The sequence below is a fragment of the Hibiscus syriacus genome, unplaced genomic scaffold (genome assembly GCF_006381635.1).
Source record: "Hibiscus syriacus cultivar Baekdansim isolate YM2019G1 unplaced genomic scaffold, ASM638163v2 tig00110318_pilon, whole genome shotgun sequence".
Classification (NCBI taxonomy): Eukaryota; Viridiplantae; Streptophyta; class Magnoliopsida; order Malvales; family Malvaceae; genus Hibiscus; species Hibiscus syriacus.
Window position 1 is genome coordinate 1,260,962 of NW_024062677.1, and position 19,320 is coordinate 1,280,281.

The 19,320-nt window shown below is 34.6% G+C and overlaps 1 pseudogene; it reads right to left on the bottom strand.

The window, feature by feature from the left end:
• Positions 1-247: 247 nt before the first annotated feature.
• LOC120117037 lies at positions 248-17,949 on the bottom strand (annotated as a pseudogene).
• Between the last annotated feature and the right edge of the window lie 1,371 nt (positions 17,950-19,320).

The window sequence follows — 19,320 nt, forward strand, 5'->3', positions numbered from 1 at the left end:
CAAACTATTATCAACAATTGCAATCAGGTCACAAATCTCAATACCAGCACTTTTTAATGCCTTTTACAATAAACAAAAGCCTGTGGTATCGACAAATAGTAAATAATAACTAAAATCAAATATAACAGAAATGAGAAGATCTCTTTAAGATCAATCTAGGCCTTGCATTACATTATTCAAAGGAGGTTCACTCTTACCAATTTGAGGCCCTCCTAAGAGTCGACACATATCTCACTTAAGTCTGAATCCACTATGCATTTACCTATGCAACTTACCAATCCTGAAACATTGGCTTGAATAGTTTCGAAAAGAATAAACAAGTGAATTTTTACATGGTTTAAGCAGCAATGATTTACAATTATAATGATTTACAATTATTGAAAAGAACACAAAGCTAACATCTTGACAAATAGCAATGGATAAATCATACCATAGGAAACAGAACAGCTCTGTTTTTTTTTCTCACATTTATTTTTTATTTCAAGATCCATCTTATTCTTGTCTAACATTATCCAATGGAGTATCAATTAAACTTTCATTGCCAAGAAACTTCTGAGGCAACCACACCTTTTTATCCACCTCTCCGTTATCCCCAAACAATTGCTTCCTATAAACCTGAAGGAGCCTACCAAACAAGTCCTCCTTAAGCAACTTGAATGCCATGTCCAGCCTCTCCAACTGCTCCAAAGCATTATGGTTATACATAAACAAGCCATAATCCAAATCAAAGTTGTCCCCTTTAGTATTCTCCACCAAATTCAATAATGTCTCGTACCCTTTGGTGTTAATAGGCGATGACCCCAACCCAAACTTCTCCAACACTCGCCCCATCGTATATGTAACATCCCAAAATCAGAGCTAGTGACTAAAATGTAAATTTTGGAAACTTTGTGCTCAATTTTAAAACAAGTTAAAAGTTCAAGGACTTAAATAGAAATATTTCAGTGTTAGATTAAATGGTAATTGTGGAAAGTTTGAAGGGTATAATGGCAATTTCATAAGAAAGATTTTTATTTCTCCTTTATATAGGAGATGACACGTGGAAAGGGAGGAAAGAAAATAGAAAAGTCTAGAGACTTTGGTTCAACCTTCTTCTTCTCCTCTTCCCGTGGCTCCATTGATAAGGTAAGTTGGTTTCAAGCTGGTTAATTCTTTCGTTTTAAAGTTTATTTTGATTCTTGGAGTGATAGAAAAGCTTAAGGAAGTCTAAAGATAAGTAAAAACTCAAAGATGAATATGTTAAGAGAGATTGAGTAAATAGAGTTTTTAAATGAAAATTTGAATAAGAAGGTTTAAATGAATTTAAAAGTTGAATTTGACTTGTAAATAGTGGAATTAAGAGATTTGAAGTGATGTAATTGAATTTAGAACAAGTAGAAAATTTAGTATGATTCTTGAATTCCATATGAAAGATAGGATTTTGAGATTTAAGATGGGATAAATGAGTACAAATGAGCTTAAATATGTGTGTTTGAGTTTAGTATATATAAGGGGATGAAACATGAAGTGTTTAAGTGGATTTGAGGTGAATTTTGTGCTTAAAATTGATTTCTAGGCAAGGGTGTATGGATACACATTCATTAGGTACCGATACATCAAGAGTAAAATCTGGGAAGTTATTTAAAGTGTACCGATACATTAGGGAGTGTATCGATACCCCCCTTGAATAGGAAAACATCGAATGTAATTTGTGTTTCGATACATAGGTAGTGTATCGATACACACGTTAAGGAATGTACCGATACACTATAGGGTGTACCGATACACTTCAAAGGGGAAAATGGAAATAATCTATCTTTTTGTTTGAGAAATGAAAATTAGAGTATGTCAAGTGGAATGCTGATATGTATATTATACGTGTGATTGTGTAGATATCGATCGAGAGCAACGTCCGGACAAGTTTACAATTGATAGTCATCGAGAAGAAAATAAGAGATCGGTATTGACTAGTGAGGCCAGGTGAGTGCATATTAGATAATATATGATGTTTAATGGAAATAAGACTTGTGACAAGTCTATTTCCTATAGTATTATGCATGAATGCATGAACATGATCATGTGTTTGTTATGAGTGTATGAGTAATATGTTATTGTATGTGTAACATGATTTGTATGAATATATGTTAGTACTATAAGATATAGGAACCGGTATAAGTAATATATATATTTATATAAGTTATATGATGATATAAGAATAGATATGAAATTATAGGAGTATAAAAGTTAAGTCATGTGATAAGATTTATGGAATATATGAAAGTGAAAATATATGTCTATGAAGAGCCATAATAGGACAATATATATGTCTATGAAGAGCCATAATAGGACAAAATATAAGTCATATGATAATGAAATATAAGATTATGTGAAGACATGGTCATAATATAAAATAGGTAATAATAAGAGAATATGATGATAGTGAATTCATGAAAAGCAATAGGAACTAGGTAAACATATGTAACGGTTATATGAATAATAGAAACATGATTTGGACAAGTACATAGTGGTATGATCAATTATGAGAATTTGTATAATAGAATTATATGAGTTAATGAGAATTGAGGAAAACTAAATAGGATTGAACTATAGAATAAAATAGGAATAGTATAGCAATTAGGAAATTTGCATACAAAGTGATGACACGAACTTATAATATAAATTATATGCTAAATAACTATAGAGATATATGAAAAGGTTATAAGAAATATATGAAATGGAATTAAGTAAATAGATTAAATTAGTATATAAATAAAATACTATTAAGTAAGATATGTATAACATAGATTATGTAATTCAAGTGAATACAAAAGAATGAAGCATAAAGTAGATGATAGAATATATGTCATTAATTAATATAAAAGGACTTGGAAGTTGATATAAACTAAGTGAAAGTGATAAATGGGTCTAAATGTAATATGTGAATTACGTGGCAATAAGTTATATGAAAATAAGTGCAGTGATTACATGATTACTAGAGAATGTTAAATGAATATGTGACATGTAAATCATATGGAAGTGATATATGTGCAAGTGAACTAAGTGAATATGTGAATGTATGATAATATAAGGATAATGCCCATGATATGTATTATTAGAGCTAGGGGTATAGTTGACATGCCAAGAGTCGAGGGTTCTACGTGGTCCTTCGGGACATATATGTAATTCTGTGGAACATATATGTGGTACTTCGGTACACTTATTTGGTCCATTGTATTATGTATATGGTTCTTAAGGAGTGGTCCTACGGGACGCAGTGGTCATTCGAGACAAATATCCAGTGGCCCTAGTGGGAATTATACGAGTTGTGGTGACAGCATAGTGCATAACTGATACATGCACCACACGCCCTAAAGCTAAGGATGATGAATTTACTATACCACTTGGCCCTATCACACGAGGCCGGACAAAACTTCTTAAAGACAAGCTTCAAATCGCAGTTCAAGCATTCATCCGTAAGGGTCTAATAGCAGCAGATTTACAACAACTTTTTGAAGGGGATCCAGTTGTTATCCGGTCGACATGTCTTCTGGAGATACAACCTTCTGTCTCTTATCTTTCCAATGGTTTTTGAATCACATCAATCCGATATTGGGAACTCAAGATATGACTATTTTACTGAAGATGATGCATGCAGGAAATCCTATACGAGATTAATACGTTATTTTGTAAATATTACGAATTTTCAATATTTATATTGATTATTTGTAATATAATTTAATATTGGATGATTAATTATCTTTTAGGATCAGAATTATTATTTTATTAGGAATTAAGGTTGGGTTAAAATAATATTTTTAGTTATTATTATTTTATTAGGAATTAGAGTTAAAACATGTTTAGTTTAGTAATATTTTATTCTTTAGTTATTTAGGACCTTTAGAATTCAGCCCCTATATAAAGGAGGCTTCATTCAACTTTTTAAATCAGATTTCTTTGATTAATAATAAAACGAGAGTTTGTTTTTGCAAGTGTTGATTGTCTTGTGCCTTCGAAGCTTCTTCTCCTGGAGTTCTTTCAAGTTCTTGTGAGGGAGATTAATCTTCACACTCCAATTTGCCTTTTCATTGCGACTAGGAGGGTTGGTTAGAGCCGTATTATCGTGTTTACCTTTTCATTGCGACTAGGAGGGCTCGATAGGACACTTATCCATCTATTTTCCACAAATCCATCCTCACCATCATCATCTTTACCGTTCACCTTCATAAGGGAGATCTTTTGATTTCTTGGTTATCATATTTTATTTTCAATTTCTTTATATTTTGTTTATCTTGTTCTAATCTTGTTTCTTACCTTGTTTCCAGCACTTAAAGAAACCCCAAAGAACCCTAGCTATTGCCGCCACCTTCCCTATTTATCTCTTATTATTCTTCATCGAGTCTAGAGTTTTTCTAGGTTTGATTCCTCAACAAGAGCAACGTTCATCAATCCTCCACCGCTTCCCTATCAATTGGTATCAGATTTGGGCCGATTCTTGGAAAGAAGCAAGCAATCTTGTTTGTTCTTGCACACAACACCCTCAAGGTACCCCAACGGAGCTAGTTCAGAGAAGATTCATCATTTCAGGTTATTTTTATTTAATTTTAATTTAGATTCAAATCCTTCTTGTTAGTTTGCTATTTTTTTTAAAAAGAAAAACAAAAACAAAAAAAAAAGCCAAAAAAGCCAAAATTTCAAAACAAAATTGAAAATGAAAGTATTTAGGGCTGATTTTCTCCAGATATCATATTCATCTTAAGTTTAATCTCCAGTCCAAAATTCACTTCAATCAGAGTTCATTAGAGCCTTCAAATACATCATTCAAGTTTTATCGGCAAATTCGGTCTAGAATATCGTCAAATTTCTTGAAAATTCTACATGAAGAATTTTGTAGTGAAAATTTCCAGATTGAAACTCCATATATTGGAGATCATTCACACAAAACATCAGAATTTTTGGAGATCAAGAACAACTTCGAACAAAGAGATCAAGAAAAACAGATTGTTTGAGGACTCACCGTTCAACAGAGTCTACTGGATACTACTGAATGTATTTGGTTCTGAAATTTTACAGGTGGTTTCTTGACGCATCGAAAGACATTTAAAAAATTTTCCAGAATTTTTGGATACCTGTAACCCCTCAAAAACGTTGCTCAAGTTGATCCAGCGTTTTCTAGGTTTTCTGGTTTGGTCCTTTTTTCTTTGACTCTTAGTGCTTTAGGTTCTTTTGTTTTTTCCCTGTTATTGTTCTTTTGCATTATCTAACACATTATCTTCCTTGTGTTAGTAAGACTAAAGAGTTTGCATACTTCTTCCTTCTTTGCATTCTCGTTCTCTTGGAGTCTAACCTTTGTTTGGCCTCTTAGAGCTTTTAGGTTTTTCTTATCACATTTGCTAGTAATCAAACTCCGATACGAACTGTGAAAGACTACTTGGTAAAGTGAGTTTTAAAGAGTACAAGATCGGCTTACTTGCCTCTCGTTGTGTTACTTTCTTGGAGTGACTTGTGAGGTTTCTTGCTTTGTTGAATTTATTTTCTTTTATTTTTATTCTACTATAAAATCTTCTTTTGAGTGTTATAATTGCAGGATGGGCGACAATAACAATGAGACACTTACGGCTATCTTAGCCGCACTTGAACGACTCACAACTCAATTTGATCAACTTAACAATGCCTTGAGAGAACGACAAGAACTACAACTGGATCTACCAAACCAGAATCCAAGGCCAAACAATGCTGAACTTTTGGCCCCCAGGCGAGCACAACCACGTTTTCAAACACCCGAACTCTTTGCAAAACCAAAGTTCACGATCCCGTCTTTTAAAGGAGACTACGATCCAGACAAGTACATCGATTGGGAAGGAAAAGTTGATCTCTTGTTCACATACCATGACTGCCCCCAAGCTGAACAAGTTCCCCTCATCACCTTGGAATTCGAAGGATATGCTCACACTTGGTGGATGCAAACAAGGAAAAAGATCGACAGCTACTAAATTCAACCAATCACTTCTTCGACCGAACTTAAACATGCCATGAGGAACCGATTCTTACCGATACATTATACACGAGAAGTTAAACAACGACTACACCGACTTCGACAAGGTAGAAGTTCAGTTGAAGATTACTACAAGGAGATGCAGTCCTTACTCAATAGGGCTAACATAACTGAAGAAGAAGAGGACACCATGTCAAGATTCGTCGTCGGCTTGAACTCAAACATCACTGATCTTCTTGACCTCCATGGGTACGAAAACCTCGAAGATACACTAAAGAAAGTAATGACAATCGAAGCACAAATACAAAGGAGATTCTGATTCAGAGAACATTACCAAGGTACTTCATTCTCTTACGAAGGTAATCCTTCAAATCCTTCCTCATCTTCTACTCCATCTTCTCAAAAAAAGTCGAGAGATGACAAACTCGATAAAGAGAAACAACGACCAGAAAAGAATGAGACACTTCCAGCCCCTAAAGACGACACCCGAGCAAGAGACATCAAGTGATTTAAATACTTAGGAAGAGGCCATATCAGACGCAATTGTCCAAACACGAGGACCTTAACCATACTAGGTGATGGATCTTATAATTCTGACTCCGATGATGACATCGCCGACATTTCAGCACATGCCGAAGCCAAAGAAGATAGTGATGACTATGGAAGCGATGAGTATAATGGCACAATCTTGGTGATCCGTCATACATTGAACATCCAAGCGTCCGACGAGTCTGACATACAACGTTCCAACATCTCCCACACACGCTGCCTAATCAAGGAACAACCATTCTCCATCATCATTGACAATGGTAGTTGTGTCAACGTCATTAGCTCCAACGTTGTTGAATCACTCAAACTTCCTTGCCAACGACATCCGAAACCTTATTGCTTACAATGGCTTAATAAGAGTGCCGAGATGAAGGTGGTTAAACAATGCCTCGTTAATATCAAGATGAGAAAGTATTGTGACGACGTATGGTGATGTAATTCCGATGCAAGCATCCCACATTCTCCTAGGACGGCCTTGGCAATACGACAACAACGTCACATATTATGGTCGAAAGAACACTTACACAATTTCAATAAAAGGTAAACCGTTCCGACTTAACCCCCTACCCCCCCAAAGAGATTCTCATAGATCAACAACGAATTCTCAAGGAAACAGGGAATTTGAAACAAAAGGCAAAAGAGGTCACAACCGATAAAAGCCAAACAAATGACCCAAGGGTGGTGAGTGAACCTCAATGTGAAAATAAAAGAGTGTCTCAAAACATTTATACGAGTGCAAAAGACATGAGAGAGACCCTTTTTCAAAATAGGTCGTACATTCTAGTCCGTTTCAATGACTCCATTTTATCAACTATCACTAATATCACAGATTTTCCTAGTGTGTTTTGTTCTCTATTACATGAGTTTCAATATGTCTTAAGCAACCCACCGGATGGTTTACCACCTGTAAGAGGAATCGAACATCAAATCGACTTCATCCCTGGATCAACTATACCAAACCGCCCCGCTTACCGATGTAATCTCGAGGAAACGAAGGAATTGGAACGACAAATAGATTCATTATTACAAAAAGGACACATCCGTGAGAGTCTTAGTCCTTGTGCAGTTCCCGTCATTCTAGTTCCAAAGAAAGATGGCACATTCCGAATGTGTGTAGATTGTCGACCTATCAATCGGATAACAATCAAGTATAGGCATCCTATTCCATGCCTAGATGATATGTTGGATGAACTACATGGTGCAAGTATCTTCACCAAAATTTACTTGAAGAGTGGTTACCATCAAATTCGAATGAAAGAAGGTGACGAATGGAAATCAACATTCAAGACAAAATTCGGCTTGTATGAATGGCTTGTTATGCCCTTTGGACTTACAAACGCTCCAAGCACCTTCATGAGATTAATGAATCACGTTCTTAAGGAGTTTATAGGTAAATTTGTTGTCGTTTACTTTGATGACATTCTTATATACTCATCTTCTCTTGATTCTCATGTCATTCACGTTCGAATGGTTCTCAAAGTTCTTCGACGAGAACATTTATATGCTAACATGGATAAGTGTGTGTTTTGCAGTGATAAGCTTATGTTTTTAGGCTTTATAGTTAGTGTACAGGGTATTCATGTAGATAAAGAGAAGGTCAAGGCAATTCAAGAATGGCCCACGCCTACTTCCATCACCGAGGTAAGATCTTTTCATGGTTTGGCAAGTTTCTACCGTCGCTTTGTCAAAGATTTCTCAACCATTGCTGCACCATTAACCGAGATCATCAAAAAGTCAGTTGAATTCAAATGGGGACCACTACAATAAAAAGCTTTTGAACTTCTTAAAGATAAGTTATGTTTTGCCCCTATTCTTCGTCTTCCCAATTTTTCTAACACCTTTGAGCTAGAATGCGATGCTTCAGGCATAGGCATTGGTACCGTCCTCATGCAAGAAAGACAACCTATCGCTTACTTTAGTGAAAAGTTAAAAGGTGCACAATTGAACTACTCTACCTACGACAAGGAACTTCTTTCACTCGTCCGAGCACTCGAAGTGTGGCAACATTATCTTCTCCCTAAAGAGTTTGTCATTCACACGAACCATGAATCACTCAAATGGTTAAATGGACAAGGTAAGTTAAACAAACGACATGCTCGATGGGTTGAGTTCATTGAATCTTTTCCTTACATCATCAAATACAAACAAGTGAAAGATAACATCGTAGCTGGTGCATTATCTCGACGATACACACTTATCACTCGAATGCATGCTACTGTTCTGGGTTTTGCACATATCAAAGAACTTTATCCTAACGATCCGGATTTTTCTGAGATTTATAAACAATGTGTAAAAGGTGCTTTTAACAAGTTTTATCTTGTAGATGGCTTTCTTTTTCGTATGAACAGGTTGTGTATACCACAAGGCTCTTTGCGAGAGTTCTTGGTTCACGAGTCACATGCCGGAGGACTTATGGGACACTTCGGTATTCACAAAACACTTGATATGGTCATGGAACACTTCTTTTGGCCGCAGATGCGTAAAACAGTGGAAAAGATTTGTGCATCATGCATCACGTGCAAACAAGCAAAGTCAAAGGTAAATCCTAATGGTTTATACACGCCTTTACCAATTTCTTCTTCTCCTTGGATCGATTTATCGATGGATTTTATACTTGGCTTACCCCGCACTAAGAAAGGATGAGATAGTATTTTTGTGGTTGTGGACAGATTCTCAAAGATAGCACACTTCATTCCTTGCCATAAAACGGACGATGCCACACATATTACTGATTTATTCTTTCGAGAAATAGTCCGCCTTCATGGCATTCCTCGCACCATTGTGTCCGATCGTGACACTAAGTTCATAAGCCATTTTTGGAAGGTATTGTGGGGTAAGATTGGCACAAAATTTCTCTATTCCACTTCTTGTCATCCTCAAACCGATAGACAAACCGAAGTAATAAATCGGATTCTAGGATCTTTGCTAAGAACTGTGGTAGGTAAGAATACCCGTAATTGGGAAAAATGTTTACCTTTTGTTGAGTTTGCTTATAATCGATCCATTCACTCCACAACAGGTTATTCTCCATTCGAAATAGTTTATGGTTTTAACCCATTAACTACTTTGGATCTTATTCCCTTACCTTTAGATCAGGTTGTCAGTTTAGATGGTGAAAAGAAGGCTGCCCTTGTCAAATACATTCACGCCAAAGCCAAACTCAAGATGGAGAAAACCTACGAGGCAATCACAAACCGAGTTAACAAGGGCCGACGACATGTCACCTTTGAACCAGGAGATTGGGTATGGGTTCACATGAGAAAAGAAAGGTTCCCGAAACAAAGGAAATCCAAGCTAGACCCACGAGGCGATGGCCCATTCCAAGTCCTAGAACGAATCACTGACAACGCCTACCGCATTGATCTTCCCGGTGAGTATAACGTGAGTGCATCCTTTAATGTTTCTGACTTATCTCCTTTTGATATTTCAGATTCGTGGACGAATTCTTTTAACGAAGGGGGAGATGATACATGAACCACACGCCCTAAAGCTAAGGATGATGAATTTACTATACCACTTGGCCCTATCACACGAGGCCGGACAAAACTTCTTAAAGACAAGCTTCAAATCGCAGTTCAAGCATTCATCCGTAAGGGTCTAATAGCAGCAGATTTGTAACAACTTTTTTAAGGGGATCTAGTTGTTATCCGGTCGACATATCTTCTGGAGATACAACCATCTGTCTCTTATCTTTCCAACGGTTCTTGAATCACATCAATCTGATATTGGGAACTCAAGATATGACTATTTTACTGAAGACGGTGCATGCAGGAAATCCTATACGGGATTAATACGTTATTTTGTAAATATTACGAATTTTCAATATTTATATTGATTATTTGTAATATAATTTAATATTGGATGATTAATTATCTTTTAGGATCAGAATTATTATTTTATTAGGAATTAAGGTTGGGATAAAATAATATTTTTAGTTATTATTATTTTATTAGGAATTAGAGTTAAAACATGTTTAGTTTAGTAATATTTTATTCTTTAGTTATTTAGGACCTTTAGAATTCAGCCCCTATATAAAGGAGGCTTCATTCAACTTTGTAAATCAGATTTCTTTGATTAATAATACAACGAGAGTTCGTTTTTGCAAGTGCTGATTGTCTTGTGCCTTCGAAGCTTCTTCTCCTGGAGTTCTTTCAAGTTCTTGTGAGGGAGATTAATCTTCACACTCCAATTTGCCTTTTCATTGCGACTAGGAGGGTTGGTTAGAGCCGTATTATCGTGTTTGCCTTTTCATTGCGACTAGGAGGGCTCGATAGGACACTTATCCATCTATTTTCCACAAATCCATCCTCACCATCATCATCTTTACCGTTCACCTTCATAAGGGAGATCTTTTGATTTCTTGGTTATCATATTTTATTTTCAATTTCTTTATATTTTGTTTATCTTGTTCTAATCTTGTTTCTTACCTTGTTTCCATCACTTAAAGAAACCCCAAAGAACCCTAGCTATTGCCGCCACCTTCCCCATTCATCTCTTATTATTCTTCATCGAGTCTAGAGCTTTTCTAGGTTTGATTCCTCAACAAGAGCAACGTTCATCAATCCGCCATCGTTTCTCTATCAATAACCTCTATGTACTCACATACTTGTAGTTCTCAGAAGTGTACATGGTCTAAACAAAGAAATAATATAAAGAAATATTGTATGATATTATATGCTTTGTTTGTGAAAAGTATAGTATGAAGTGTTTGAAAGATTAAGATCAAGTTATATGTTCTAAATGGATTAATGATAGTGATAATGACAATAATGTGACTAGAATAATGATGATATGTGTACATGTTCATAATTGGATTATATGAATTGATATATGATGTTTGTATTATATTTTTATATGAATTGTGAAATGTTCATGCATTATTGATTATAGAGAGGTCAGATTAACATGTTTATGCCTCACTAAGTCATCGACTTAGCGTATGAGTGTTTCACACGTAGGTTCTGGAAAGCGAGAAGAGAACGAAGAGGTGCAAGACAAGTCAAACTCTCATTTCCACAGATCATATCAGAATTGTAGTTGAGTGTAGGTAGTTGGGTGTATATAGTGTGTTGGCATGTGACAAAATTGTGAATTACTAATGCTCTGATTGATTTTGTTTTATTTTGGTCTAACTTGTGTAAATTAACATCTTATATTTTAATGAAAGTTTAAAATTTTCATGATTTTCTTTAAGAGTCAAAGTTTGAAAAGTCAATGTGACACCTCGGACTTAGATCCGGGTCGGATACGGGTTAAGGGTGTTAAGGTTTAGCCGATTCTAGGCTTAAACTAAAGTAAAATGAGTTTTAAAATGTGTACATGCCAACTTAAAGTGAAAATTTCTGATCTGATTATGTAAGGAGTATGTTGTCTTGATAATAGAATAAGATTAGTATAATATAATAGAAATCCGATTATGAGAATTTTTGAAGAAAAGTGAAAGGTGGACCTAATGGTGATATCAATTCACTTGCTCTGGCCAGGCAGGATGAAGGGCAGATACCATAGGGAATGCCTTTGTAAAAATTAAAGATTGTGTTTAGAAGATTGAAAGTACAATCGAACAGTGTTAGAGGATCTTCACTATTACAAAGTAGAGAATTTAGATGAAGTAGTTTAGTTACTATGTGGATGAGTTAAACTATAGTGCACATATATTATCACGAGAATGATAGAAGATTCAGTGATGTGGTTATTAGTCTAGAAAAGTTCGAGAATAAGTATTCAATGATAAGTTTATCAGATATATGAAGCCAGAGTTCATGAATTTGAAACAAGGGAAAATTGTAACGTGTATGGATAAGAGTGTGGTTTGATAAGTTGAATGAATAGTAGTCAGCTATTTTGAAGGAAAATGATGTAGATATGGTTTAGATGAAGTTGGAATATTGAGTGTGAATAAAGGAAATTGCATGGTGTATGGAAAAGGATGTGAAATTGATAAGTTAAGTCAACCAAGTATGGTGAGGATAAGATAGAGTATGGTGGTCAAGTGTTACTACAAGAACATTAAAAGAGTAAGCGATGGGGATAAAATTTGTAGAAGAATTCAAAAACAAGTGCCTTAGTGACAAGTTTATAAGATAAATGAAACCCGAGTTTATTAGTTTGAAACAAGAGAATAGTACTGGGTATAAGTGAGAATGTGGATATGATAAGGGTTTGCATCATAGATGGAAAGAGTTGGCGTTAGTTTAAGTTATGTGATGGGAATTATATTGGAGTTAAAAGATTTAAAGATACTATCAGGTTAAGTTAATCGAATATGAAGTGAATTTGGGATATGGTTGTATATTCTAATCATAGAATGGTGAGGTAGAAAAGAAAATAAAGATTTGTATGTTTGAAGAAAAGATAAAGTTAAGTTAATCAAGTATGATGTGGATCTGGATGTGGTTATGTATTCTGATCATATAGATATGATGTAGGCAAGGAAATAAGTATTGGTATGTTTTAAAAAGGGGCTTTAAAGAAGAAAATACAATCACAAGACAGGGTAAAGAATGAGGTTCTATATGAGTAAGTTGATTAACAAAGTTATGAAGAGATTATAAAGATCAGTGATCAGAGATGAGCATAAGTGATAGGAAAAGAGTATGTGAACATGAAAGAAAAGATAAGATTTGTGTATAAGGAGATTTTGATTTTTTAATGAATAAAGGAATAATGAAATAAAAAGGAAAGAGTTCAAAGGATTAAATATGATAAAGGTTATATGGAAGTATAGGTGATAAGCTCGATATAGACGTAAGAAAAATATGTAAGGTGATGTGAAAAGAATGTTTGATTCTGTAAAGTATATGTTTAACCACAATTGAAGAAGATTTAAGGTTGCGTTCTTGGTCAAATGATGATGGAATAAGAGTTTGGTTATTATTATAAGGAAATTAAAGTTAATTTATGATGTTGAGTGATGAAAATGAATGTTACTATCTACGTGATTAGTGACATTATATGGATTTTAGAAAGGTAAAAGGAAAATGCAGAATCGAATGAGAGAAAGACAGAAATGGACTGAGGTTTTGGTTATTGTTTATATGACAAGCAACAGTAGATGAATGTATAAAGGAAAAATGTAATTGAAGAACTAAAGGAATGAAAGATTAAGTAAGGGAGGCAACATGAGAACATTAGAAGATATGTTCTTATCAATGTGTGCAATGAAAATTCGAGGAAGAATTTTCTTAAAAGGATGAGAGATTTGTAACATCCCAAAATCAGAGCTAGTGACTAAAATGTAAATTTTGGAAACTTTGTGCTCAATTTTGAAACAAGTTAAAAGTTCAAGGACTTAAACAGAAATATTTCAGTGTTAGATTAAATGATAATTGTGGAAAGTTTGAAGGGTATAATGGTAATTTCATAAGAAATATTTTTATTTCTCCTTTATATAGGAGATGATACGTGGAAAGGGAGGAAAGAAAATAGAAAAATCTGGAGACTTTGGTTCAGCCTTCTTCTTCTCCTCCTCTCGTGGCTCCATTGATAAGGTAAGTTGGTTTCAAGCTGGTTAATTATTTTGTTTTAAAGTTTATTTTGATTCTTGGAGTGATAGAAAAGCTTAAGGAAGTATAAAGATAAGTAAAAACTCAAAGATGGATATGTTAAGAGAGATTGAGTAAATAGAGTTTTTAAATGAAAATTTGAATAAGAATGTATAAATAAATTTGAATGTTGAATTTGACTTGTAAATAATGGAATTAAGAGACATGAAGTAATGGAATTGAATTTAGAACAAGTAGAAAATTTAGTATGATTCTTGAATTCCATATGGAAGATAGGATTTTGAGATTTAAGATGAGATAAATGAGTACAAATAGGCTTAAGTATGTGTGTTTGAGTTTAGTATATATAAGGGGATGAAACATGAAGTGTTTAAGTGGATTTGAGGTGAATTTCGTGCTTAAAATTGATTTCTGGGCAAGGGTGTATGGATACACATTCATTAGGTACCGATATATCAAGAATAAAATCTGGGAAGATGTTTAAAGTGTACCGATACATTAGGGAGTGTATCGATACCCCCCTTGAATAGGAAAACATCGAATGTAATTTGTGTTTCGATACAAAGGTAGTGTATCGATACACACGTTAAGGAATGTATCGATACACTATAGGGTGTACCGATACACTTCAAAGGGGAAAATAGAAATAATCTATCTTTTAGTTTGAGAAATGAAAATTATAGTATGTCAAGTGGAATACTGATATGTATATTATACGTGTAATTGTGTAGATATCGATCGAGAGCAACGTCTAGACAAGTTTACAATTGATAGTCGTCGAGAACAAAATAAGAGATCGGTATTGACTAGTGAGTCCATGTGAGTGCATATTAGATAATATATGATGTTTAATGGAAATAAGACTTGCGACAAGTTTATTTCCTATAGTATTATGCATGAATGCATGAATGCATGAACATGAGCATGTGTTTGTTATGAGTGTATGAGTAATATATTATTGTATGTGTGACATGATTTGTATGAATATATGTTAGTGTGATAAGATATAGGAACCGGTATAAGTAATATACATATTATATAAGTTATATGATGATATAAGAATAGATATGAAATTATATAATTATAAAAATTAAGTCATGTGATAAGATTTATGGAATATATGGAAATGAAAATATATGTCTATGAAGAGCCATAATAGGAAAAAATATACGTCATATGATAATGAAATATAAATTATGTGAAGACATGGTCATAATATAAAATAGGTAATAATAAGAGAATATGATTATAGTGAATTCATGAAAAGCGATAGGAACTAGGTAAACATATTTAACGGTTATATGAATAATAGAAACATAAGCTGGACAAGTACATAGTGGTATGATCAATTATGAGAATTTGTATAATAGAATTATATGAGTTAATGAGAATTGAGGAAAACCAAATAGGATTGAACTATAGAATTAAATAGGAATAGTATAACAATTAGGAAATTTGCATACAAAGTGATGACATGAACTTATAAGATAAGTTATATGCTAAAGAACTATAGAGATATATGAAAAGATTATAAGAAATATATGAAATGGAATTAAGTAAATAGATTAAATTAGTATATAAATAAAATACTATTAAGTAAGATATTTATAAAGTGAATACAAAAGAATAAAGCATAAAGTAGATGATAGAATAAATGTCATTAATTAATATAAAAGGACTTGGAAGTTGATATAAACTAAGTGAAAGTGATATAGGGGTCTAAATGTAATATGGGAATTACGTGGCAATAAGTTATATGAAAGTAAGTGCAGTGATTACATGATTACAAGAGAATGTAAATGATATGATTAAGTGAATATGTGACATGTGAATCATATAGAAGTGATATATGTGCAAGTGAACTAAGTGAATATGTGAATGTATGATCATATAAGGATAATGCCCATGATATGTATTATGAGAACTAGGGGTATAGTTGGCATGCCAAGAGTCGAGGGTTCTACGTGGTCCTTCGGGACATATATGTAATTCTGTGGAACATATATGTGGCACTTCGGTACACTTATTTGGTCCATTGTATTATGTATATGGTTCTTAAGGAGTGGTCCTTCGGGACATGGTAGTCCTTCGGGACAAATATCCAGTGCCCCTAGTGGGAATTATACGAGTTGTGGTGACAGCATAGTGCACAACCTCTATGTACTCACTTACTTATAGTTCTCAGAAGTGTACATGGGCTAAACAAAGAAATAATATAAAGAAATATTGTATGATATTATATGCTTTGTTTGTGAAAAGTATAGTATGAAGTGCTTCAAAGATTAAGATCAAGTTATATGTTCTAAATGGATTAATGATAGTGATAATGACAATAATGTGACTAGAATAATGATGATATGTGTACATGTTCATAATTGGATTATATGAATTGATATATGATGTTTGTATTAGATTTTTATATGAATTATGAAATGTTCATGCATTATTGATTATAGAGAGTTCAGATTAACATGTTTATGCCTCACTAAGTCATCGACTTAGCGCGTGAGTGTTTCACACGTAGGTTCTGGAAAACGATAAGAGAACGAAGAGGTGCAAGACAGGTTAAACTCTCATTTCCACTGATCAGATCAGAATTGTAGTTGAGTGTAGGTAGTTTGCTGTATATAGTGTGTTGGCATGTGACAAAATTGTGAATTACTAATGCTCTGATTGATTTTGTTTTATTTTGGTCCAAATTGTGTAAATTAACATATTCTATTTTAATGAAAGTTTAAAATTTTCATGATTTTCTTTAAGAGTCAAAGTTTGAAAAGTCAATGTGATGCCTCGGACTCGGATCCTAATCGGATACGGGTTAGGGTGTTACAGTATGAGTCACGAACTGAGACCCCGCATCGTACTTATCATGATCTATGTAACCAGGGGCGTGGTTGAGGGTGTGCAAAGTGCACGACGGCACAGGGCCCCAGAAAATAGGGGCCCCGAAATCGAGTATATCTATCAGTTGTTGCCATTAAGAAGCATAAAAATAGGTATAGAGCAGTGGTTAGATCATTGGGCCCATGACTTTGTTGATCCTAAGTTCGAATCTTGTTAACAAGCAAAATTATTTTTTGGGAAAACAATGCAAGTGGGGTTGCTCAGTGTAATACATCTGTAAATTTTTTATTATTTCAGAAAAATAAGTTCGAGATCTAAGGGCCCCTTTATAAGAATTTGTACAGGGCCTCCAACAACCTAGCCACGACCCTGCATGCAACTCATATCCACCATCATACACCGTTCTTTCTCGAAAATACCTAAAACTTTCTCGCGTCTCTTCACTTGATTCTCCTCTTCCCCGATACTCACTTTTTCGTAAACAAAATGAAGCCCCGTCCATGACGTTTTAACGCTTTCAAGTCCGAACATGGGATATGTACATAAGATATCGAAATCCGAGGGTAAATACTTCAAGAAAAGGTTTATAGGGAACTCTTTAACAGAAATGACATCAACGAAATGAGTGTTTCGATACAGTCTTTGAAAGGGTATTTTTAAAGGAGTTTCGGCTGATAGAATGGAAGTGGAGAGAAAGACGACGTCTGGATGTTGTTCGAAAAGGTCGTTGGGGTCGGAGTAGAAGGAGATGCCGAGTTGGTTGGCGAGGTCGGTGTAGTTTGTTTTGGAGTGAGCGAGGAGAGTGTGATGATGGCAGAGGAAGGTTTTGGAGAGAAACTGGTCGAAGTTACTGAAGTCGACAATGGCAATCTTACGGGACGTGGATTGAATGTATCGATTTTTGAGGTGGTATTCGTAGTCGAAAGGTTGAGCGGCGTCGATGCAGTTGATTTGGAAGGAAGAGAAGTGGGTGCATTTGGAGGGACCGGGGAGGAAACGGTGAGGGAGTGGTAGAGAAATTGGGTGAGAAAATGAGAGGTACTGGGGACTCACAGATCTTGTGGCGGAGGAAAGCAACATTGTTGACTTCTGAAATCTGTAATTCTATTTTTGTGAAAGAATTGTGGGTTCTTCTTTATAGAGAATAAAAAATAAAAAATATTCCAAAGATTTTTTTTTTTATTTTTTCTGGGAGATTGGTGGACTTTCAAGGTGGAATTGGCTAAATAATCAAGGCGAGTGGATTATTTGGCTCAATAAACTATCTAGATTTTTCATTTGTGATCTATGGAAAATGCAACAGTGTCCAGGGAATTCGTCATGTCGGGGTGACGAGTTTTATGGGATATAATTTTTTAATAGGTCGTGTTATATGGGTTCCGTAACCCAAATAATTTTAATATATCCTTTGGGACTCGTCATGCGACTTGTCATACTCGCATGACGAGTCCCATTAAAAATATTTTTTGAAAATTTTAAAAGAAATGTAAAAAAATATTTTAATGTCCATGGAACTCGTCACGCTGGTGTGATGAGTTCCCATGGGTATAAATTGATTTTTGCCCGTTGGATTGATCGTTGTTCAACAGTCATTTTTTTTACAATTTCAATGGAACTAGTCACGCCGGTGTAACGAGTTCCAACGACTATTTTCAATTTGAAAAAGCTAGCCGTTTGGTAAAGTAGTATAAATAGAGGTTTGAGTTGGATTAATTTTTCACTTGTAATCAAACATTCTACTGAGAGCAAAAACTTTTGTTTTGAAGATTTTGTGCTGAAATGGTATGGCGAGAAGAAATGTTACATCTTAATGATGTTCATATTTCGATCGAATTGACAACGATAAATTTAATTTGTTTTATTTCATTTTAGTTTTAACGAAATGATATTATTAATAATAATTTATGTAATTGTATTAAATAATTGATTTTTAAATTGTAGCGAGAAAAATGAGACATTCGTCATCGAGGAATGACGAATGAAGATCCACATGAGCAGATGGTGATATATCTTTCACAATTCGAATTATATGGAGCGACCTTTCTTCGTGGATTTAAGGTGATGTCGACACTGATATCGGTGTTGATTGAGCGTTTGAGGCCCGAAACGCATACGTTTTTTATTTTCCTTGTGGTGAAGTGACGATAACTTTGGAAGATGTCGCATATCAACTTGGCGTTCCGATTAATGGTATGCCATTGGTGCTTTGCAACACGTATTTGCTAAATGTTGTTATTTCAAATTTATTGGGAAATGAGGCTCCATCCGATGTCATTGATGGGTTGCGGATACGGATGACGTGGTTGGAAAGAGAATTTAGAGTAGATGAACAATCAACAAAGCAAGAGGTGATATATGTAACTCAAACATATCTTATAACGTTTATTCGAGGGATCTTGCTACTGGATAAATCGGGCAATTTGGTGCACACCCAATATCTTCCGGTAATGG